This window comes from Chroicocephalus ridibundus, chromosome 4 (assembly GCF_963924245.1).
Source record: "Chroicocephalus ridibundus chromosome 4, bChrRid1.1, whole genome shotgun sequence".
Taxonomy (NCBI): domain Eukaryota; kingdom Metazoa; phylum Chordata; class Aves; order Charadriiformes; family Laridae; genus Chroicocephalus; species Chroicocephalus ridibundus.
In genome coordinates, this window is record NC_086287.1 from 78,910,642 (window position 1) to 78,934,584 (window position 23,943).

Sequence of the window (23,943 nt, forward strand, 5' to 3'; positions counted from 1 at the left end):
TCATGGTTCTGAGACTTTGAAATGCAAATTTCTTAGAGGGTAAAAAATCAGTGTGGGTGACTTAACCCCTCCTCTTTCTGAACTAGAAAGACTGAGCATCATGAGTTTGATCCTTGAAATGTAGTAAGCATCAATCTTAAAGATACCACAACAGTTCTCCTAAGAAGTAGGTGCAGGACATACCAGCTTATACCTTACTGGGCCGTGCTTTGCTGCCTTTCTGGCCATTCTTCCCTTTAGGGCACATATGTGGAACTCACTTAGAACCTTTCAGAATGTGGGATGTTATTAACTAAATAATCAAATTATTTTCAACATTTAGTATAACTACCGCATTTCAGAAAAACAGAGGAAAGCTCTTTTAGATTTGCTATAATTACAGCTACGTAGCAACGTTTTCTCAACTTGTTAATAGCGCTCTGCTTGCTTTTTTTTTTTTTTCTTCTTACAAGTGAAACAAAATCACTGGCCTTTTCACAGAAAAAAATTCCTTGGTCTCGAGGCTTTTGTATTCAATAGGGAGGTTGGACTGTGCTCCAACAAACAGAATTATTCAGCAAGTCATTGCCTTCAAGAAGTAATGTGTAACACCTTGTTTTGTTCCTTGGTTCAAAAGGCACTGTCACTGTTGTACACCAGTGTTTTTAAAAAAAAGACTATAATTCATATGCAAACTAAGGGGGGATTCATGATTTCATAATAAAATGTTGAAACGCTTTGATCATGAGCTGGAAGGAGGTGTGAAACAGTGCTTCAGAAACAGACAGATATTTGTGTAATCAGCCTTTATGTATTGCCAGTTCAGAATAATAACATATAAAAAGCCCCAACTTACCTCATCTGCCTGGTACAGCCAAGGCATAAATAAAAGAGAACAATGGAATTACTATTACTCACTCACTGAGCCCCAGCTACATCACTGTATTCTTTATAATTGCTGGCAAGAAGATTAATGTTTTGTTAAATATCAGAGTAAGGTCACAAGGGGGCTTGCAGGGCTGTCTAAACATCTAGGCTTTAAACTCCTTCCTTCCTTCCTCCTTCTTTTCCTTTTTTGATATTTTTTTTAAATTCAATTTCACGGAAATGAACTTGTAGCAATTCCTTTAATTACGGTGACTTTTACATTTTTGCATTTGAAAGGCAGCTTCCATTTTTGACAATGCAAAAAATAAACAAAGGCAACAATTGTCGTATGGCTGATAAAGCTTAATCACCATGTTGATAGGAAGATGGTAGGGGTTTTGTGTGTTAGAAATAGACCCCGGTTCCATTTCATCTGTCATATTTCTGTTCCGTCATGTCTGTTAGTTCTGTATTCAAATTTGGAATTTTTTCTAATCATAGTAATGTCAGTTATCCTAAGTAGTCATATATTCAGTTTAAAAACAGTTTTTGTAAATGTTTATTAACTTACAGCTCATGAACACTAGGACAATAACAGTTCAGGAGAAAACCTCACGAGGAGATTTGTACATCATGTACCTTCAGAGTGTGCGTACCACCAGACTGAGTTTACTAGCTCTGATTTCATATCTTTTGCAGCAAAAAAAATACTGACATTTCTTTGTATAGATAAAACCTTACAGTCATCAGTCTTGCCCATCATTCTTGGCCTAAGTGGGCTAGAGAAATAGTCAAAGAAATAGTCCATTATAAATTAACTTTTTCTTTTAGGGAAACTAAACCAGCTGATACATAGGGTAGAACAGTTTCACTTGGGAATGAATGCTAATGTAGATTTCTGGTAAATATAAACACAGTTGTTTCTGGTGAAGGAGCAAAGAAATTATATAGTCATCTTAATCTCTTGTTTAGACTACTGCCAGTCAGTTGCAAAATGCAAATATCTTCTTCATTTGGCTAAGATTACCCTCCAAATTATACAGTAGCAGTCTGGGCAGCAGCAACCAGCCTCATACAAAATTAGTAAGTATCTTTTACAGGTCCCTATATGTTTTCACTTTTTAGAGGTGACTAGCCCCAGATCCGTCTAGTGTATCTGTACTTTATAGAAGGATTCTCTGAGAAGGTGCTCAGTGTGTGGGCCAACATGACGAGCGCCACAGGAATACGATATGGTCCCTCTTTCCCTCTGCTGGTGCTCAATAAGCTCCCTGAGCAGTCGCTTCTGTGAACGCTGGGTTGGGCATTAATGGGACCAATAAAGCAGAGAAGAGTTTGTATTAAAGAATACTCATTTCTTGGTCTCATTTGCACACTGAAACACCCTTAAGTCAAGAATTGAGAGGGCTTCTTAACAAAATGGTGTCATTAGGATTCCGTTAATGTCTTTTAGTGGAACAGGTCTTTTCTTGAAGACGGGTAGTTTGATGTGGTATTACTGACTTTTATGAACATTATCTTCAGTTATCTAATATTAAACAAAACTAAGGACTTCAAAGAACAACGTATGGACAGCAGTGGTGAAAGTCATACATTTAAATTCTACCATTTTGCATAGAAATAGTAGAGCTGCAGAAGAGCAACGGGTTTATAAGCAGCCCACAATACCTGGGCAGCTCTGAATGGTTTCAGAAAAAAAAGGTTAGTGATCTGCATTAAAGGAGGTAAGAGTTTCAAGAACACCTGTTCTTGATCCAGTTTATGCTATAACTCTTGGAGGAAGTTTTTATTCTGTCTTTACTCAGTTTGCCTCTTAGAAATGAAAAATAATGAAAAATCCATTCCTATTTTCCTAGAGGTCTGTTGCGAAAATACTGTGTCAGTAGTTACATACCAACAGGTGTTAAAGTGTTGTTGTAAGAATCCTATTCTTGACATTCTTGGATGTGGAACTGTGAAAATTGGCTATAGAAAATATGATTTGAGACCTAGATTGACTCATCCTGAAAATATCCTTCAATTTCATCATTTCTTGTTATCGCCATTAAGTGTAAAAGTGGTATTACCACACCACAATCACTGAGTAAGTGCTGGAGTTTTCCCTTATGGTTACAATCCACTGGAGTCCTAAGGAGCAGGAAAGGAGTCTGGAAGGAGTGGGAGTGAATGGGATTTGTTAACATTGAAATTAAAAAAAAAAAAGTAAAACCACTTGCAGTTTACTTAGTTTGTAAGAATTCTTTATGAACCATCATAATATTGTGAATGAATTACTCCGTAATTTCAGTTTGTACATGAATACTGGAGACATGAATGCTTTTCCCGTTTATATCAGCTAAGGAGCTGGTGCTGGTGCAGTGTAGTGAAAGGTATGGACGGGAGGACTTGGCAGTCTTGCACCTATGTTTGCAATAGAAAAATTACTAAATATCAATCAGTAAATGTTAAACAAAAATCTGTCCCCTCTGACATTGCAGCTTCAGCAGGGCTTGCAAAAAGCCGGAATATCCAATCAGAGAATGTTTTGAGTTTTAACACTGAGGCTTGGTTGATTACTTGGTTCTCTTCACAGAGAACATCTACAGGTTTGCACACTCTGATGTTGCTATTACATATTAGCCCATCTGTTCTCGATATGCTTTATCTAGAGAGTGGAGCTGAAGCCCAAGCCTCTGCAGGGAAAATAAATGAAGTAGGAAAACAGCAGGGGGAATAGTTTTAGGGAGCAGGTCCAGTTCTTTACTTCTTTCTTAGTACTGGAAATGAAGACCTTGCCAAGATTTTCAGTCTACTTTCAGAATGTTCAACTCAGCATCATAAATCTTCTCAAATATGGAGTTTCTTACAGCTTCCTCTCTCAGAGATACCAGGGAGGTTTACTTACCAGCTTTTGTCAGTCCAGGTCACATAAGTCTTAAAACTCCCCATTATTACTTGCACATGCTTGATCATGAAGCTCATCTGTCAAAAGCCCTTTACCTTTCCTCACATTTTCTTCCTTGTGCATGCTTCTTTGGTGATGTTTCTCTAAGAATCATGTCTCTGGAATTGTTAATGAGATTTAAATGAAGAGACAGAACCTAGGTTTTGCCAAAAGTCAGAGTGGTTTTGGGCTAAGCCAACCCCCTGGACAATCAGCTGAGACTTACAATCTGGAGTTATTGCAGTTCTTTTAGTCCTGGCTCTCGTCCAGCTAAATCCTTAACCCAAGCCCTAGAAAACACGCTTCTTAACCGTCCTCAATGGTTCTTTTCCATTGTGTGGATAAATTTCTTTTTCACTTCCTCTGGGGTGGCAGGAGGCAAGCCAAGCTGCCGCTGTAATGTGACCGCGCTGAGGGTCCCTGACGGGCAACTTCAGTCCCTCATACAGTGTATCAGAATTAAATATTAAGAAACTTTGAAGGCAAAGGTTTAGCCTGGGTTTTGTTTGATATGGTCAAGATCAGAAAGGAAGCTGATGGCAAAATCAAGGATGGGAGTTATTTTTCCAGACTCTTGTTTCTCGGCTCTAAACATGGTACATAACAAAACAAAAAACAAACAAACAAACAAAATTTTCTTCATTGTACGTGTTACAATGAAAGGAAAGATTATTGTCATTTAGTTGTGAGCATTTTTACATTGTTTTTACAAAACAAGAGAGTTGGTTAAAACTATTGATACATGATCAGTGAATGGAAGTATTAATCAGTGAAATTAAAAAAAAAAAAAGTAGAACATCTTTCATATAGACAGTCCTTAATAATTTATAGACACAGGCACAGCATTTGTAATAACTGTAAATATGTAGAAGTACATACGGTGTGAATAGGAGAGAAATAAGGTGGAAGAAACAACCCTAGCAGTTATTTATTAAAGACATATGACACGTTAAAACTTGAAAAGTCAAAAGACTGTTGAGGTTAATGACCTATAAAAGGTATTAATGTACAAAAAACAAGAATGTGAAATTAATTAGTCTTGTTTTAAAGGAGAGTTTTCTGAAGACTGGAATTCTTGTGATTTATGTTAGGCAGCTATGGGAAAACGTAGTTCTACTTATTTGTTGATCCATTCAGCTGGACTTACTGTACTTATTTATCATTTTGTTAATTCAGGCAGATGTCATGTCATCTCTCACTGCTCTCATCCAGCCTCTCTCTGCTGCAGTTAAGTTAAATCACTGGAAAAGAGCGGTCAGGAGCATAGAAGGGTGCCATAATTGAAGATAGGTGCATTTTCCAGTTGGACATTCCTGCAATTAGGAACCGAAAACAAAATTGAATATACCGCTTTGTTCCTGGGAGGACAAGAATGGGAATTATGCTTGTTCTAGGGAATTCAAGTCAGTGATCATATTGTAATAAGCACCATCTCGCCATTATCTACATTACTTTGAAGTACAAAAATATTACTGTGTCAACTTTTTTTCTCAAGTGACTTGTGAACAAATAAGTCATGAAATGCCTAGAAGAGGCAGAGACACTAATAAATATCAAAGGTAAGAATGAGTGAACTCAGAAATACAGTGTGCCGGTGATAAGACTTCAGAATAGAATCTACCAGTTACATCATGGCCTTGTAAAAAATATTTTTTTAATCAGAAGACAATATTGGTTTCTGGGATTCTATTTTGCCTATCATTTTGTGATAGCTGCTGCTGTTTGTTAGTAAATATCAAAGAAAACAAGAAAGACATCAACAAACTGGAGTGAGTTCATTGGAGGGCCACCACAATGGTCAGGGCTGGGGAACTCACCATGCAAGGAGCAGCTCCGGGATTGGGGCTTATCCAGCCTGGAGAAGAGAAGGTTCTGGGGGGACCTCACAGCAGCCCCCAGTGCCTGTGAGGGGTTTAGTGAGGACGTGGAGCCAGACTCTTCACAGTGATGCAGAGTGGGAGGGCAAGAGGCAGCAGGCATAAGTAGAAACAAGAGAGGTTCAGACTGGAGGTGGAGGGAAACCTTTCTCCCCCAGGGACAGCCAAGCAGGGGCACAGGTTACCTGGAGAGGTTGTGCAGTCTTCGTTTTTAGATATTTTCAAGACCAAACTGGATAAAGCCCTGACTGGTCTTTACAGACCATAGCTGACCCTGATTTGAGCAGGAGGCAGAACTAGAAACTAGAAACCTCCGAAGGCCCCTTCCAACCGGAATTATGCCATGATCCTAAAAAGAGAATAAAATTATACCGACCTTTCTCATGAGGAAAGAAGATTGAGGTTTTAATATTCTGCAAACAGATCACAATTCTAGAGTTAAAAGTAAGCTGAGTTTTCATTTGAAAATGTGTTAAGATATGATCAATCAAACAGTTTTCGTTAAAACAGTCAGGGAATTTGGCTCCCTCTTCTGAAATGCCATGTCAGGACATGAATCAGCAAGGAGGCTACTTTGGTTAGAGACAATATTCATGAAAATTGTATAACTGAAAAATATAGCTTTGAAGCTTATGTGCCTGATAATAAACAGTGTTGGTTCTTTATTGATAAATCTAAGTATAAAAAACAGGTTGCAAAACCTGTTAGTTAGCTCCCTGGCACTGTTTTCTTACTATGTATTTTTGCATGATGTTATTGATTTATATAAATCAATATATAGCTGATTTACCTTCAGAGATGCACGTGTCTCTCTCAGATTCACCTGCAGGGACAGATTTAGCTATAAAGTGCGGTCAACACGTTGCACCATCGTTCTTGGTCATGGCATGCCAAAGATACAGATTTCAAAAGCAGCTATATTACTTAAGACTCTGTGTATCAAAACTAATCTATTAGTAAAAATCATACGATATTTCAATCCACATCCTGAAAGACACTGTGTGGTTACTTTGCAGTAAATCATTAGAATTTGGGCTCATAAATATCTTTGAAGATCTGCAGTACTTACTTGAGGGTATGACTGATTTTAGCACATTGGAAAACACTACTGGCAAAATCTGCAGTGATATAAATCAGACGTTTCAATGAGAAGTATACTTTCTTAACTATAAACAAATTTACAATAAAATATTTGATTTCTTGTTAAACCTTAGATCGAAAGAGAAATTCTGAAGTGCAAAAGAGGTACCTAGATATCTTCCACAAAGATGAATATGGCCTGGATTTTTTTGAGTCACAGCTGCCCTTAGAATCTGATGCTGTGAGCAGATTAGTAAGAATAAACTTTAATTTTAGTTGCAAGACGGGTTAGACAGCTTTTATATCTCTGAGGAGCATTCAGAGGGACGCTGTGGCAGGGCCTGAAATACTATAGACCTCCAATGGTCTAGTTTCCAATGGTCATCACATTACTTGTTTCATAAGGTCAAACTTTACAACCTAGTTACTGCCATATATAATTCCTTCAGAGATGTTTTATCCGTTTCATCTTTCCTGTATGTGAATTTGAGAACTACTTTTGCAAAATTACAGTTTGGAAAGATAGACCATATGAAATTCAATTTCTTAAAATGCCACAAAAATATACTATTACATGTAGGTAGAAATCAATGATAACTGCAAATATTTTATAAAAAAAAACAACACCACAGTAAAAATAGATAAAAACCAAGCTAACAGTTGAGAGAGAAAGATAAGTATGACTAAGGATGACAAAAGAGAAAAAGAAACAGAAACCCCCGGATTATTAACTGCTCAAGGAGAAACAGTGTCTTGGCGTTCTGAACATTAAATTTTTTTCCTGTCATTCCATATACTCAAATTCCAAAATAACAAGAAATATCAAAACTATATTGCAGTAAGAAGCACAGGATTGAACTGAAATTACCTATGTGGGACATAACCTTTTGAATATTACCATACTCTAAATTCACCTATTGTAATGGATATATTCTTTCATATCTGCGGTGAGGAAAAAAAAAAAAAAGACTTTTGTCCCTTTTTCCTCACAAATAACAATAAGGAATTCAAGGATTCAGGGGAGATGCCTGTCTATGTGTGATAAAAGGCTTCAGGCTCTGTGACTCACCATGGTAAAAATTACAAAGTCAAAAGGAAAAGAATCAAGTAAGTTATATCAAGTCAAGGTGGTCTGGGACCTTCACTCATGTAAAGCTAGTTGAAAATGTGTAAAGAAATCGCAGGTGGAAGAAATTAATGAGGATAGGAAACATCATGGAGTTAGAAAGGGTGGATCTGAAGGTAAGTCTCCAAATTTTCGCAGTGATTTCTCATCTGAGTTATTCTGTCAGAATTGCCAGATCTTTACACACTTCCATCGTTCCTTGAACACCACAATTCAGAATCATGCAGTCCAGGGTTTGTACCAAAACCTCTGCTACTTCGCATCTGATCCATGTTCCTGCTCGGAGGGCTCCAGTCCTCGCGCTAGGAAGCTGACCGAGCAGCAAGGGGTGGGTGTATGTTCCTGGGTGTGCACACTGGAGGGTGCTAGTATTTAGAAAAGAGTATGCTAATTGTGATGGGGTCTTCCACACGGAGGAATCGAAATGGAAGATCTGAGGTTTAGTCATCTAGTTGCTGTAGGAGAGCGAGCTGTGAATGTGTGTCAGTGCCCTGACTTTGCTTATCATCCAGGCTGGACAAACATTGAATAACGGTTTACGCTTATTCAAAAATTTGGAGTCAGATTATAATTTCCATTGCTTACATTACACATTATTAACATACCTTTATGCAAGTCTGTATCTTATATCATTTTCCTATTAGTGTATTTGTCCTTGTTTATATGTGTATTTATTTGTGTTTTCCTCAGGCTATTTTGAATGTCATTGGGGAGTTAAAGATGATGTATGGCATGTTCTAAAGAAATGCAATAAAAGATAATATAGCATATTTCTTCCATGCCCAAGTATATTAATTCTTGCTTACATAAGAAAATACACAAAACAAATTGTAAACAAGGAATCATTTGGAATCAGATTATGCATGAATAATGATCTGCAGTCTCATCTCAGATATAAACAAAAAAAAAAATCTAGTTTAACTGCTAATGGTTTTAGGAAACATTTTTCTTTTTCAAAGGAAATTACTCAATGTGATGAAAACATGGTTTTTAAAATAAATGGATTAATTTACCTTTTGTTTCAAGATAAATGAATAATCATAAATACTGTACTTAGCCCTAAAAGAGATACAACTCTCTCACACACACTTGTCTTGGTGATGGAGTTTGACCTTGGCTTTATGGCACTCACATCTGTTTTCGTTAAAACCTCTTTCTGGCTTATGCGTCTGCTTCTTTGCCTGCAGTTGTGCCGTTCCCTTGGTCGCTCTGCATCTGACTCAAAGCTTATCAATGGGGAAGTCCTTGCTGACTTCACTGGGCTCTTGTATCAGGCTCTATAGGTTTGATCCTTTTGCCAGTAGAATTTATCGCAAAACTTCTACAGACTTCAGTGTCTCTTCCATCTAGGACTTTTGCATGTAATTCCGTGCATACAGTCATACTTCATTTGTTCATTGACTTTTCCAAGCCTGTTGCACCAGAGGGTTTTTTTCCACATAAAGATAATTTTTAAAAAGGTGCAATTTCAAAAAAGCTGGGGAGTCGTTTGCTTCTTTTTTGTGCACTAGGACTCTTCCTTGACTATATGTTTTTAACTTTAATACCACAGGATAAAAACAAAATAGCATTGTATTTACGTTATAGATTCATTTTAAGCGCATGAGTATAGAAAGAATTTTTTTTTTTCCTCACATGAATAAAGCTCCTTAAGTGTTTGCAGGATTGAGGTTTTAATTTGTAACCCTGATCTGGCTGCACGTACAATTCTAATAAAGTTTAATGAACATTATTAAAAGTTTATATGCAGGCAAATAGGGTTGCACATTTGGAGTAGTCATTACTACCCTCCAAAAGAGAAGTAGCTTGAGGTAGCTCCAATTTTGCACTCACAGAAATAGGGGCATCAGGACAGTAAGAAGGAGAATAGAGTCCCCGTATCTTCCAAACAAAACCCGACAGTATATTGGGTTTTTCAATGGGAACCAGAAGTGCTTCTTTTGCAAAGTAAAATAAAAAAGAACGCTTCTATACAATATTAGTTCAGGTTTATACCTGAAATATAATACATGTGCTGTAGTAATGTTCAAATTCAGTAGTTTTAGAGTCCAGATAGAGAGATCTGGCCAGTCGTCCCTAAAGCAACAGCTCGTTAACACTAGTGCACAGTAAGAAGGAACACAGACAAAAGGCAGCTTCCCCCTGTCTTGCACTAAACCCTGTCATGTAGCTGTTTCTCAATCACTGACTAACTTTGCTGCTCCAGTTGCAAAAATATTACAAATACTAGTAAAAGACTTTCGGTGAAGCCAACGTAGCCGTACAAAAACAGTTTAGCTTCATCCCTTTGTTGCTTTGGCTTATCTTTATCATACGTAACTTGGAACAAAATACTACTGTGATATTTGCTCAACGGAAGTTACTGAAACTGAGGTGGTCTACACCTGGGATGGGGTCTACACCTGTGACTTGAGACTGAATGACTGAGAGCAGAGGGTCTGATCTGGAAGAGATAATCATGTCAATAAGTTGATTTTTTAAAAATCTCATTGGTTCCAGAGGAGGTTAGTCCTGCAAACGAAGTTACTCATGTACTTAACTCTTTGCCGGATCAGGTATTGTAAACTCTCTGGGGGAGGACCCGTGTTTTTTTTTATTTGTCTGTAAAGTGCTATGTATACCTATGGCACTGTATAAATAAATAATAATAATAGAAACAATAAAAACCATCTAGGGATTAAGCAGGCCTTTTAAAGAGGCCAAATGTTCTTCACATAAATCTTGGATCTAATTTGAGCTCTAATAAGCTCCATTTCCTGCTTTTCCAATATTTTTAAGCCGCATTGCAACAGCTATCTTTTTTTTTTTTAACAGTTGTTTTAAGAGGGCCCTAAGGCAAGTATCTAATCAACCTAATGGAATTTTCCATGCAGTTAAGTGTTTTATTCAGCTTAAAACGTTGTCTTTGATTAGACTTACCACCTTCCCTTTTGCCCTTTTACATTATTTTGGCAGGCTCTGCAGGTGTAAAAGCTCCATCTCCACGACAGCTCCATCATGTGTGCAATAGCCTCGCCGCGTGTGCCTGCTTGGTTGCCTCTGAGCTGTGGGAGAACACTTCGGAGCCAGCTCTACAGTTCCAGTCCCAGCTTTGGATCTGCCTGTGCTACGTTCTAGACGTATGACAGCCCTTTGTACAAGGTACCCAGGTCAGCTTTTAATTAGCCAACTTGTATCCTGCTAGTGACCACATAGTGCTGAATGCAATCCAGGCTGGCTATCCTACAGTATTTGCCTGGAGTCTGGCATAGACTTTTGTAGTCTCGTTGAACCCTAGTTGCTGTGCTTGTGCTGAGTCTGTATTAGGTTAATTAATGCTAGCTCATGTAGTCTGTGAGAATTGCAGTCCTCTTAAATGGCAGTGTAGGGTTTTTTCTGTAGAACGTGGCCAGCTCAGGTGCTTTAAACAAACCCTTTTAGCCTTCCAACCTTTTTTTTTTTCCTTTTTTTTCTAGAATGACAATTGGTTTAAATCATACGAGGGTATAACTTATTACATTATGCTTAATATTTACCCACCTCATGAGGTGTTGTGAGGATTTTAAAAGTAATATTTATACAGCATTTTGAAGATGAAAAGCATCGCATAAGTCATAATTATCTACATTTATTTTCATGCATCAGTTGAAACATCTTTTTCTCTTTGTCCAAGATACTTAATTTTTCTTTTGTTCCTTTTTTAATTACTGTGTTATTTAACTTTATATGAGATTTTGGGATATAGTTTTGGAGAAGAAAGCTGCTGTACAGATTATATGATACTGTGTCAGATGGTTGTTCTCTTTTTTGTTTTTCATACATGATGAACTGATGCTTTCACCAATTCAATTTGCAACCAGAGATTTATTCATGCCAGAACAGAAGAATAGTTTGATTGTTCAGGAAATCGGCCAAGACTGAGAGGGCCTAGATTTTCTCCATTCTGATACAGGTTTCTTGTTTGACATTGGGAAAATCACTTAATTTCTTCATGTCTCAGCTGGCCATCTGTAAAGCAGAAATGGTGTTTCCCTACTGTGTACTTGGGTTATAATATTACTTTTCTGTATTGGGCAGTGTTCATAAGTGTGATAGGAGAACCAATATACTTCAAAAGGCATTGTTAATCTCCTGCATGCAGATCACTCATAGGACCCAGTGACCTGCAAAACGGATACGGGGCCTGTATTTTGGAAATACATACTAATTTAACTCTCAATTAACTAGAGAAGATGGTTTCTATCTTCTTTAGAGAGAATCAGTAAACAATCTTTTCAAAATAATTAATAGGTGTATCTCCAAGGTCTCTGACAATGTCTGTTTACAGAAAAGAAGATGGATACAGTACTTATAGTTTGGCCCCCAGAAAAACTGTGATGAAGTTGTTTCTGTGAATTTTACTTTGGATACACATTTCTATGATTTAGTGTCAGATACAAGCAGTCATTCTGTTATCTGGAGTCCTCTTGTTCTTGCCATGATATGCAAAGGCGTTTCTTCTGGGGAATGGCACGTAATATTGATTGCTACTGATGGTAATCAGATATGGGAACATACGTGTCCATCCACCTTTCTGGGAGGGGACTGGTATAGTCGAGTTATTCCCTATTGTAAGTAGTAGGGGAAAAATATGAAGGCACTGTACAACACAGGATCAGAAAAAAGGTTCTAAACATAAACTCATGCTTTTATTAATTTCTTGATCACCATGCAATGCTGAAAATGTGGGTAAGATGGAGATCAAAATTTATCATATTTTAATTGAATTCAGTTATGCTTTTCAACTGGTTCCTCTATCCCAGTGGGAATGATCCATGGCAAGATAATGTTACTTAATAGTTTTATTTCTAAAATGCACCTTCTTTTCTCTGTGCATGCAAGTGCTTTACAGCTCAATAAAAACCATTGTGAAACAGACACTAAAACATTATCCTAAAAATCATTTCACTTTCTGCCTTAAATGTAGCCATTAAAGTAATAAAAGGAGGTCTACTACACAAGGAAGAAATGAAAAACAGAAAAGTTTATATGTGGGGATAACAGATCATTCTAGTCCTGTTGAAGTTTCTATCAGTTGCAGTTTCACTATCTTAAAATTGTACTAGATGCACTCAGATTCAACATTCCCTGCCGAAATAAGGTTGATTGCTTGAAGAGAAAGACATTTTCTGAATGTGTTACTTTGGAAGAATGAAGTTATAACCTATGAAAGGCTATGAACTCTTTATACTTTGACAGCTATTAATGTTCAAGAAATTAAAATTTTTATTATTAGAAGCTGATCCAGTAGCGTCATTGTATTCCTGTCCAGTTTTGATGGTCTTCCCCTGTGCTTCCAATACTGAAGGTGAAATCTGCTTCAATGTAGTCAAGGGAATTTCCTTATGTGAAGACAGGAATTCATGCTAACTTTTTCAATTTACCATGCTTTTCTAGTTAATATGAGAGACGTAAAGGAGTAATAGAATGTTTTGCTTTTCGTGACCCATTTGTCTTCAGGATCTAAACTGCACTTTTCTGAAACCAGGTTAGCTCTAGGTTGTTTGTTAAGCTCATTCTAGAATAATATCTCAACAGATACTATGCAGTTGTATCTTACTGCCTTAACATGAGGTATTTGTCCTCTTAACATTTGCTTCGAGGTGTTCCATCTCATGTACAGTATTAATAAGATGTGTTCTGAAGGTTTTATTAAGATTCTTTTAAAAGCTGATGCTTGTTTCCTATCTACCCCCAGACTTTTCAGAGACTGGATGGTACTTGATTAGGCTTGTCACCCCATTCTTTTTTTTAACATGGCTGTGTGTATCCTCAGACACCCCACTCTGATCTGAAACTCCCTCAAAACTGTTATTCTCAAGGTTTCTCAAAGTGTGATGCAAAACTTTTATTTCCTGCAAGTTTGAGATCAGGAAAGCAGAGTTTTCAGAATGCATCTGTGAATCAAAGAATTATTTATTGTGATCATAGTACATGATGTTCTCCCATACAAATATTCTCTTCAGATATGACTACAAATTAGTTTGGCAAGTGTTTTTAACCTTTAGACATAATTTTCTTTGTGTCCGGCTTCCTCCTTTTTTTATTCACTTTCTAACAGTATTTCAGCAGATTTTGGCCACAGCAGCTGCTAAGGTAATGTTGTAGAATGCGTTTTCAACTACAGAACCAAACATGTAGTTACTAAACGTGAAAGTAAATGTTGTCGTGCCAGGTAGGATCCTCAAATTTAAGGGTTGCATGTCGCTGTGGATAGTTTGCAGGAGACAAGATGATGTCAGGAAGTTACTTCCTGTAGGTTAGTGGCCGTGTGGTTAAGTTGCTCGGTTTCAGTACATTGATAAGTATTTGGATGGGTTTGCCATCCATGAGTCCAGAACAGCCGTGTGTGACTCCTGGTAAACAACATTTTGAGCTGAGATCAAGCTAAAGTAATGAATCCACTGAAGGATCGCTTTGGTCCCAGAAGCCCCAGGAGCTGTGTGTAGTCACTGCCTGGAGTGGTACCTCGCTTGAATGGTTCAAAACAAAGAATGCTTTCCTAGTGTGAAAAATCTTCACACATAACCCTAAATTTGTTTTCTCCCCTTCACTGATGGAAGTGTTCCATTAGCTTCCACTCTGTTTGTCACCTTGGCATCACTTGTGCTCATGACATTTTTTTGTACTTCTCCACATATCCTCTTTTTCATTACAGAAATGCATTCTGCTCAAGGAATTCAAGTCAAGTGCTTCCCAAACATTAAAGGTATTTGAAAGGCAAACCCAACTCTGCATCTAAATTTTACAGTGCTTAAAGAGGATAGAAACAAAATGCACGAGTGACACATTGGCTTGGTAGCATGATTAGCAAATTTCTAGTTGAGTTCACAGGGCAGATTTGCATCTGAAATATCAATAGCTCTTAGCCACCAGCAGGTTTTGAAATAAGAACCTGGATGTGAATCCTGCTTTATTAATTTCTGTTGACAAGTGAGTTTAACTTCCCAGAGTGTGTTTTCTGCTTACATTTTATTTAGTTACTGTCCCAACTAAATTTAGCTTTCCTAAAACAATCTGAGAATTTAAATGAGTTTCCTGTCCATGCACATTTGTAATTTTTGTACTACTCATTTCTTTTTTGATAGCACATTGTTTTATTCTTTCAGTCTTTAAAAAAAAAAAAGGAGAAAAGAAAAACCTGCCACAAAAGTGAAATTTTTTTTTATTGCATTTCATTTTAAGTCGTCTTTTTAAAGATCTGTCATTTATACAATGACAAGAAAACTTTCTAAATTGGAACTAATTTATGAATTCCTTCTTTTTGGCATAATGTCACTTTGCAAGTTAAAATGATAATGACTGGAAAGATCAAATATGTTTATCTAAAAAAAGAAGAGGGGTTTTAAGAGTTTGCTCTCATTAGAAATCTTTGCAAACTCTGTACACAGCAGGCATTATAGATTCCTTTGAGTGCAAAAATCTTTAGGTTAAGCAAAAGCTGTAGCTGAAAAAAGTGAAGTTTGAAGACAGCTCAGAATCCCTTTGTCTAACAACTGCAGATGGGTGAAATATCTGTTTTTCACTTGTGACTGTTAGAATGAAACTTAATTTTGTTGCCAAACCAACCCTTCAGAGGACTCCGTGTATGTGAGTGGATTCTTCCTACTCACCCTTCCATTCACGTGCAATCCTTTGGTTGAACAAATATTCACAAAACAGTGTGATACCTGGCATTCTACGTGAGAGGTTACAGCACCGAGATGCACAACTGAGTCTTTGAAACCAGTAAAATAACATGTTGCTTTTTAATAATTTCTCTCTTGTAACAGAGTGATTTAGGAATATGCATCTAAATGGTGTACAGTGGAACTTCAGCACACTGGAAAACTTTCTGACCTCTGTCTTTTCATTACAAGGATCGTGATGCAAAGGAAACAACTAAGCTGTAGCAAATGAAGTAGAATTAATACCATTATGCTCACAATATGCCCATTGCCTGGGGGAATGCTGTCAACTGATCTAATAATACCAGAATCGCATCCTCACACCAATGTAAAATGCATCCATATGTTTCTTATCAAGACCACTGGTGGCACAAGTCCTTGATCCAGGCAAGTAATAGTCTTTAAAGCTGCACAGAAGAAAAGTTTCATTTGGTGCTGGTGCTGTGCCCTGTACTATTGCTTCCTCTTACACTTCTGAATTTCTTGTTACTACCAGTAATGTTGGCATTTCACCATCTGTTCTGTCTTACGAGATGTCAGTTTGAGTTTGTATTTTTATCCCGTTTTAATCTCTTGTGATGTGCTCTTCACCAATGAAGTGTTTAAAAGTAGTACAAAGAAGGTATTAGTCTGTGATATAAAAGGGAAGAAATATGTTTCCCCCATTCATTTTCTTTCAGTGAAGGTGTAAGTATTTTTAAAGCAAGTACTTAAAAATAATTATGAAATAATATTGAAAATACTATAAAAATGTCATGTGACATTTTCTAATGCTCTGTCTAGGCACACTGGATTTCAGATTTAAGTGAATAAGGAAACAATTTCTGCCTTATATTACCAAAAATAAATGCTGAATGGGCTTGTAGTTTCAGCCTAATCTCGTTATAACTATAGCTTTCACATGAAAAAAAAAATCTTTCTAATATCTGATGCAAAAGTGTACAAAGGTTTGAAACAAAAATACAAGTATGAATAAGATAAAAAAAAAAGATTCAGACTACCTTGTTTCCTATTTATATCACTCTGAGGATTGTTTTTCTCCTTTGAGACTATGAAGGAAGTTCCTACCCAGGGTTTTCCTTTGACGCCACATACAGCTGATCATTGCGTCACTGAGGGAGATCTCACAGTTGAGTGGTGATCTCTGACTGTCTGTCTGTCTGTCTCAGAAGCTTCCACTGTCATGTCCTGATTGGGGTTTTTTGTAGTTTTATTGACAAAACACAACTTTTGAGGATTAGTTATTTTGGACATGCTGAAAAAAAATTAGTATCTTATTAACCATATAATCCAGAGTCAAGTAAGTACGCTTGTCTTTTTGTCTTTATAATAATTGGGGTTTTTTTTCATCATTTATATGCAAAATTTTGAAGACAGTTCAAGGGTGGCATGTGACAAAAGCTTTCCTTTACATGTGGTATACTCATACTGATACTACTGAAGCACATAATTCAGTATCGCTCTCCATTTTATACTCAGTGTCTTGAAGACGAAAACATCAATAGGAAGGCTACAATTAAATAACAAGGCCATGAGCTGTTATCCAAAGCTTCAAATCACTAGTGAAATATGAAAAGTGAACACAAGAGCAGGTGCTGCAGCTGGGTGATTCATAGAAAAAGAAATTTCATTTCTGTCACACATTCGAAGCACAAGAAGATGGGAGTGTCTATGATCAACAACGTATTAAAAGCCTTTTCAAAGAAAATAAGTGATCCCAAGCTATCTGGATGCTATCCAGATTTCTTTGGAAGTGCTCTAATGTGAGGATAATTGAAAGCCTATCTCTGGATAAAGATTTAATGTTAATCTTTATTCTGAGATCAGAAATCTATCCTATCACTGTATGTTAGCTGTCACATTTATAGGTTCATGTCCTTGACTTGTTTGCTTTACTTCCAATTCTTTTATTTCAAAGATAATTTGACAAATGTTGAGATGCACTGAGATGCATGCTACTAAGAATCCAGTGTTTGTGCAGCATATTCAGGAATATTTTCATAAAGCAGAGAGATGGTAAAAGATGATTGTACAAAATATTCCTGAACTAGATCGTGTCAGTCCATTATCTGTAGATGTGGGTAAAGATGTTCTTGAAATGAGGTATTTAAAACTATTTAAGTCATTTGCAGATGGCAGTGGGGTAACATTTAGTTTTTTTATGAAATCCGACAAAAATACAAGTTACACCAGCTATATGAGATAAATATTAACCTTTTTTATTCAATTTTTAAAAATGTGTCAAGCTAGTTAACAACATGACACATAGGGCTGTGAAAATTCAGTTCCAGCTCCACTTTTAGAACCACATCCAGTTCCCATTCCTTTCTGCCTCTCTCCATATTAGAGAGCTGGAGCATTTTTTAAGTAAGAACTGTGCTAGTTACAAGCATTCCATTGTAGAGGCGTGACAGGGGGCAAGAAGAATTAGTTCATGGTTGTTTCTCCTTCCTTACTTCTAAGAAGGAAATGTTGTAGAAAAGTAATGTCGCTATTGTAGAAAGATTATCTTGGTGTATTTTTTTTCTGTTTTTCAAGAAGGAGGAGGAGGAATAACGGCAATCTGAAGTCTTGAACAGTTCTTCCTTGCTACAAGAATTACCTTTATGTTTATTACGTTTCCTTCACAGAAAGTCTGGTATCTGACTGTAAGTGAGCACAGAAAAAGGTTTTGTCTGAAGACATACCTGGATATTGCTTGGTGCAAATGTTGAGTCTCTACAATGATGTCAGGGTGGAATCACACCAACATGTCTGAGGAAATGGTTTTGGCCAACTTTTTTCTTTAGATACATGAGTATAATTTTCAGTGAAAGCTTTAGGACTTTTTATTGTTGTGACCAACCTTTTTACTTTGGATGCAGTGTGTCTGTCAGGCAAGGGTTAAAAAATCGTAATTTTGGAATGTTCTGCCCCCAACTTGTAGTATTGACGTTGTATTGTGGTATTGCCATCTTGTAGTATTGCAATATTGACCGCTTAACTGTTTTTCCCTCTTTCTTCTGTTTGAGCTCCTTATTTATCTTGAGAAATCTTTGTGTATGGACACAAAGGGGGAGGCTCCAGATATTATTTTAACATGAATTCTTCAGATTTAGCATGAAGACAATTTCATTCTGCAGCATTGGTGTATAAGTGCCTACTATGGTCAAGGGCTGTTTTGACTGGATTTCCAAAGGAAACTCTGCCAGAGTCGTAGCTTGTTGGATGCAGTTATAGTTATTCCAACAGAACTTCCAGTGGAATCACGCAGCTGGTTAAAGAGCCTCAGTCAAGCTGCCAAACCTTGGCACTTAACAGCACAAATTTTTAAGATTCTTTTTCTTCTGTTCCATTTTGCTTTTAAAGAAACGTAACTTAGCTAAAGTCCATCGTAGCCTGGAAGGTTTGTGCAGGCAGAAAGTAGTTAGCAAATGGAATTATGTGCAGAAAGGCTTTAATCCCTGCAGCCCTTATATAGGAACATCTGCTGGAATTACAGGCCATACATAAATTCTGTGTGTGCTTGTTTTTGTTACAGATCCTTCCCCTCCACCCTCTTCTCCCCACATCTTATATGATACAATGCAAAAAAAAAAAAAAAGCTAATTAGTACTTCCAGCCCCCCCATTAGTGAAACTTGATATGTTTACTAAAAAAATAATTACGACATTCCATTCATAAATCTTTAGCAATGTCAGCATTATACTGATGGAATTATGATGTCCCAGTACAAATTGTCTGACCTGCTTTATGTTCCCCAGCACATAATTAAGGTGGCGGTGTGTTAAAGGAAGTAATTTTGTTCAAAGCTTTGGCACCAGCCGTGCAATGTCTTTTGCTCGTATTACTAACAGTTACCAGTCAATGTAAGGAACCACACCATGTTTGACTCGGAGACGAGGCGTATCCTTGTAGCTCTGAGCACAAGGCTTTGAGCAACACATGTAAAATTAAAAATAATGTTCTGTGCAGTGACTTCGTCAGGATTTGGGTCTTACTCTCTTGAGGATTTGAGTGAACAAATAAATTAATGAATGATGACAAGAAAAGCTTAAAAACAACAAGCTTTAAATTTTTTTCACAGATATTTTGAAACATATCTTGTTTCCTTTCTTTGTAATCTGTGATCTTTCGTGCTCTGGTCTTTGAAGATAGAAGTTTTAAGAGAGTGTCTAGCAGACTTTTGAAACTGTTAGCAAATTTAATTTTATTGTCATAGTGCATCTTCTGAATTTTGATTCTTAAGGATCATAGTAGTGCACATTTCTGGAGAAAATACCAGTGGCAATTTAGGATCCTGATCCCAGAAACAGCTAAGTATGCATGCCTCGCTGAAGTTCCTGAGAAGCTGCATTGACATTGAGAAACACAACATTTCTTTACAATTCAGTCATACAAATGTCTTCCTCACTGTTTGCAGTCACTGATGAGGTCTTCAAGTCTGTTGACTGTAAGTTGGGTCTGAGCCTTTGTAGAATCATATTTTATGAGCGTTTCTCACTTCCACGTGCGACTCATATTTGCAAAATTTCCTTGCATGTTAGATTGTAGGATTTGGTTGAGCATTAAGAAGTTGATAAAATGCATAATTACTAACAAGGTAAATGTGATTAAATGTATTTTCTTTATCCCTATGAAGCACTCGGGTTTGGGTGGATGATAGGGAAATTGCTTCTTAACTTCACTGGGCTTTAGAGCATACTTGTAATGAAGACCTCTTTTTTTATTTTTATTTTTATTCAGTAGAAAAAACTTCTGGTTTATTTAATTATTTTTTTTGATATGTCAAATGAAGTGTTATTAATGATGATTACTGTAGAATCAGCAAAATAACTCCAGTGCAAAGGATTAATAATAGTAGCATTGATAAGGCTGATTATAAACTGTGGTAGTTTGTTGCTTAAAAAAACTTTTGGTTTACAATTTTCATAGTTTTATATAGGTTATGTCTTTAAACAGCAACAGATTCCATTTCTGTTTATAAGTCAAAATGACGCACACTCTAATTTCTACTACAGTTAGTACACAGTATAATATTTACATTTGTCGGAAGGAAGTCAGGTATGTGTCTAGAAACATGTGCTCATATTTGAGCATGGCTGAAACTTTCCCCTTAAAGTCAGGAGAACATTTAATCCAGGGCTGGCTTTAAATTATCTTTCCAGCTAGTGACGGAGCCTGAGTGTATACCCTCCCATGCCATCATTTATATTGAGCCTGCCATTTTTTAATATAACATTCTCTTAAGATTTCAGTAACGCTTGTAAGATATATTTTGATATCATTGGATCTTCAAGACATTCAAAACAGACTAATAACCTAAAATATACATTTTAAAGCAATTTCCCTGATGTGAGATGGTACAATACTGGCCTTTCTGGTCTGTTCTCTGAATGAAAACACGCTGACTAAAAGACCATAGAGATTCCTTGAAACCTGTGTTGTTTATTTCACTTGATCTGAATGATACAGGCATTTCATTTCAGCATGCTTTTCTACTGTTGATTCAAACCTATAGCAAAGGCTCCTAAATAAATCACACATCTGAATGTGTAGAAACGAATTCTTGAAAATTCTGGATTTTAATCATCTTCTACCAACGTCAACCTGGATTTTAAGCCTGTTGTTTCTGAGGTCTAGGAAATATGTCATTAGATAGTCTTGTGAAGCCAAAATTAGATGTTACTCTTTCCTGTAAAATATTAATTGCTGCATAATTTCCATGCAAATACACTAGCAATTATTAATTGCATTGCAATGATTTTGCTGTTTATAGCCTGTAAATTGAAGCATTAGATGCATATAAATATCTTGACCATAGTGAGAAATGGAAAGACACTGCTTAGTAATAAAAGCTGTCTTATTCAATTAGCAGAATGTTACATATCCTGTTTCCTTCTAAACACCATAGGGTCTCCTAAACATTCACTGCGTTGGTGTTGACTAAGCAGTCGGTTGCATTGCAGATTACAGCAAGCCTTGTACTTAAAATTACCATTTGAAATGAAATAGAACAAGAATTTTACCGAGTATAAACAAAGACGATCAGAGGGCTGGAGCACCTCTCCCATGAAGACAGGCTGAAAGTAGGTTGGGGTTGTTCAGGTGGAGAAGAGCAGGCTCTAGGGAGACCCTATAGCCCCTGCCAGTATCTAAAGGGGGGCCTACAGGAGAGACAGGGAGGGACTCCTTATCAGGGACTGCAGCGGTAAGACAAGGGGTAATGGTTTTTAAACCATTGGAGCTAGACGATCTTCGAGGTCCCTTCCAACCCAAACCATTCCATGATTCTGTGATAAGTAGGGCTGTGGCTAAGCTATTTGAAAATCAAAGCTAAGGGCCGGGGGCGGGGGGTGGGTGGAAATCAGGGTAACATTTATTTCCAAACAAAGAAGTTTCACAGTGGCTGAAACTATTTGACAAATAGTCTGAGTAGAAACAAAACTGACAAAAACGTTTCAGTGCAATGCTGAAATGCTTCATTTTGAAAATGTCAAAATGAACTGTTTTGACGTTTTGAAATGTTTTAGTTTTGTGCATTGTAATGGAAGCCAAGGAAATAAAAGGCTAAGATCACAGAACTACTTGAGGGCTGTGTCCTCTTACCAAATAAATGCTGTGAGATGCCTTGGCTCAAGCACATCTCAGTCTTCCTGCCTTCCAAGGCAGTGCCCTCAGCCTTCCACAAGACAATGTGTACTCTGATTCTCATCATCTTGGTGATGATCCACTTTGCATGGTCAACTTGTATATCGCTAAGCAGAAAAGGAATCGTTCTCACATCCTAGTAGTTTGAACGTGTGCTAGGAAGACAGAAAAACCTGAATTTCTGCCGGTGCCCTGAATCCAGCAGAGACTGAACTTTAACCAAGGACTCTGATGTCTCAAGGAACTGTACTACCCCCATGGCATCTCCTTTTTATGGAATATTTAAATGTTATTTGATGAAGGGAATGAAATTCATTGTAAACTATATTTGGAGTATCTTTGGGTAACAATCCTTGAATATCTAATTATTTTTTTTCCCTTTCTTTTTCTTAGTTTCACCAAATTAAACTTTCTTTAGGAGAAGATTTTTTTATAACTTATTCCACTTTTTTTTTTTAACTGGTCATTGGACAAGAAAAAAAATCAGTATTTTCACATTTATCTTTATGTCTATTAGGTTGTGATGTCAATAGGTGTAAATCAGCATAACTCCATTCCTGTCAGTAAGGTGTGCTGTTTTATACTAAGCAGGGATTGACTCACTATGTTTTGCCGTACACTGGGTAAATTACAAATAGGTGTGCTAATGGGTTTGCTTTTTCACTACTAATTTTAGCAAATCCTTACATGCCATTATGTATCTGTGTATCTAAAGACACATAACTAGTTTCGTTGACTTAAATGACTAAAATATTCATAACATAAAGTAATTAATTACGTAAGTTTCTGGAAGGCTCAGATCTGTGGTGATAAGTCTAATACATTTTGAGAAATAATAATATCTGTGCTATATATATTTGCGTTTGTGTTGTGTTTGTGTACATATTTAGTTTAAAGAAATGATATTATTCTCCATTCAAACAGTAGTATAAACCTTTCACGTCACTAGTTCCTGCGGGCATAAGGAAACAGCTGTAAGAATCTTATTTATCGTTTTTCAGAATATTGTTGTCACCTACAACTGCATAACTGAAGATAGAGACTCAAAACTGTTACAGATCAATATTATATGGACTTTATTAAAAATAAGGAGTATACGTATGTAACAGATGATTTCATAATATTGTCAATCTGCCATGTCATCCCATTCTGTTTTTTTAAAAAACTCCCCCACCGCAAGGCACGTTATTGTGACAGTTTTATGAAAACAAGAGAGCATATTTATTTTCCAAAATGTTCAAGAGTTTCATACGGTTACTTCATAAAATGTTAGACTCTACCCTTTGCCTTTTCTTCTCATCATTTCCATCTGCTGAAAAAAATCTGTGTGAAATACAACTAAATCAGGGTTAACATGATGCATATAGCCATGAAGAGCAGGCTTAACCACTTGTATAGTGCTGAGAGTCCTAAATTCTCCTGATTTCCACCCCATGGATGATCGCATTGTACACGTGCCTGATTAAAGTTTAAATGTGTGTCATGGTTCCGAGTAAGATGAAAATGGGCTTTTCTGAATCAGGTCCTCTGAACTGCTCTTCCAAAGTCCAATAAATTCAGGATGTTTTGGGTTGCTTTCACCCAACACAAATGTGTTTAAAGGTCAGGTCTTTTAACGCATGTTTTGGGAAAACTGGTTTTTATTCTAGCCAAAATCATAGAATATGAGACCTTTTTGTACTGAGATAGTCCTGTTATGTCCCATTACAAGGTTACACAGTTAAAGCGCAGGCTCTGACCTCTTTCTGTAATACAAACAGGGAGTCAGATTTAGGG

General features: G+C 36.9%; 2 long non-coding RNA genes across 2 annotated transcripts in view; one reads left to right on the forward strand and one right to left on the reverse strand.

The window, feature by feature from the left end:
• Nucleotides 1–11,012, forward strand: part of LOC134515412 (uncharacterized) — a 199,484-nt gene extending 188,472 nt beyond the window's left edge. Inside the window, exon 3 of the long non-coding RNA XR_010070981.1 lies at nucleotides 10,808–11,012. This is a non-coding gene — a long non-coding RNA (uncharacterized LOC134515412). The remainder of the gene's footprint in view (nucleotides 1–10,807) is intronic.
• LOC134515411 (uncharacterized) lies at nucleotides 4,838–10,866 on the reverse strand. Its single transcript, XR_010070980.1, has 4 exons — nucleotides 10,772–10,866; nucleotides 5,832–5,995; nucleotides 5,587–5,706; nucleotides 4,838–5,082 (listed from the first exon to the last, which is right to left on the reverse strand). It is a non-coding gene; the product is annotated as an uncharacterized LOC134515411 (long non-coding RNA).
• Nucleotides 11,013–23,943: the final 12,931 nt, after the last annotated feature.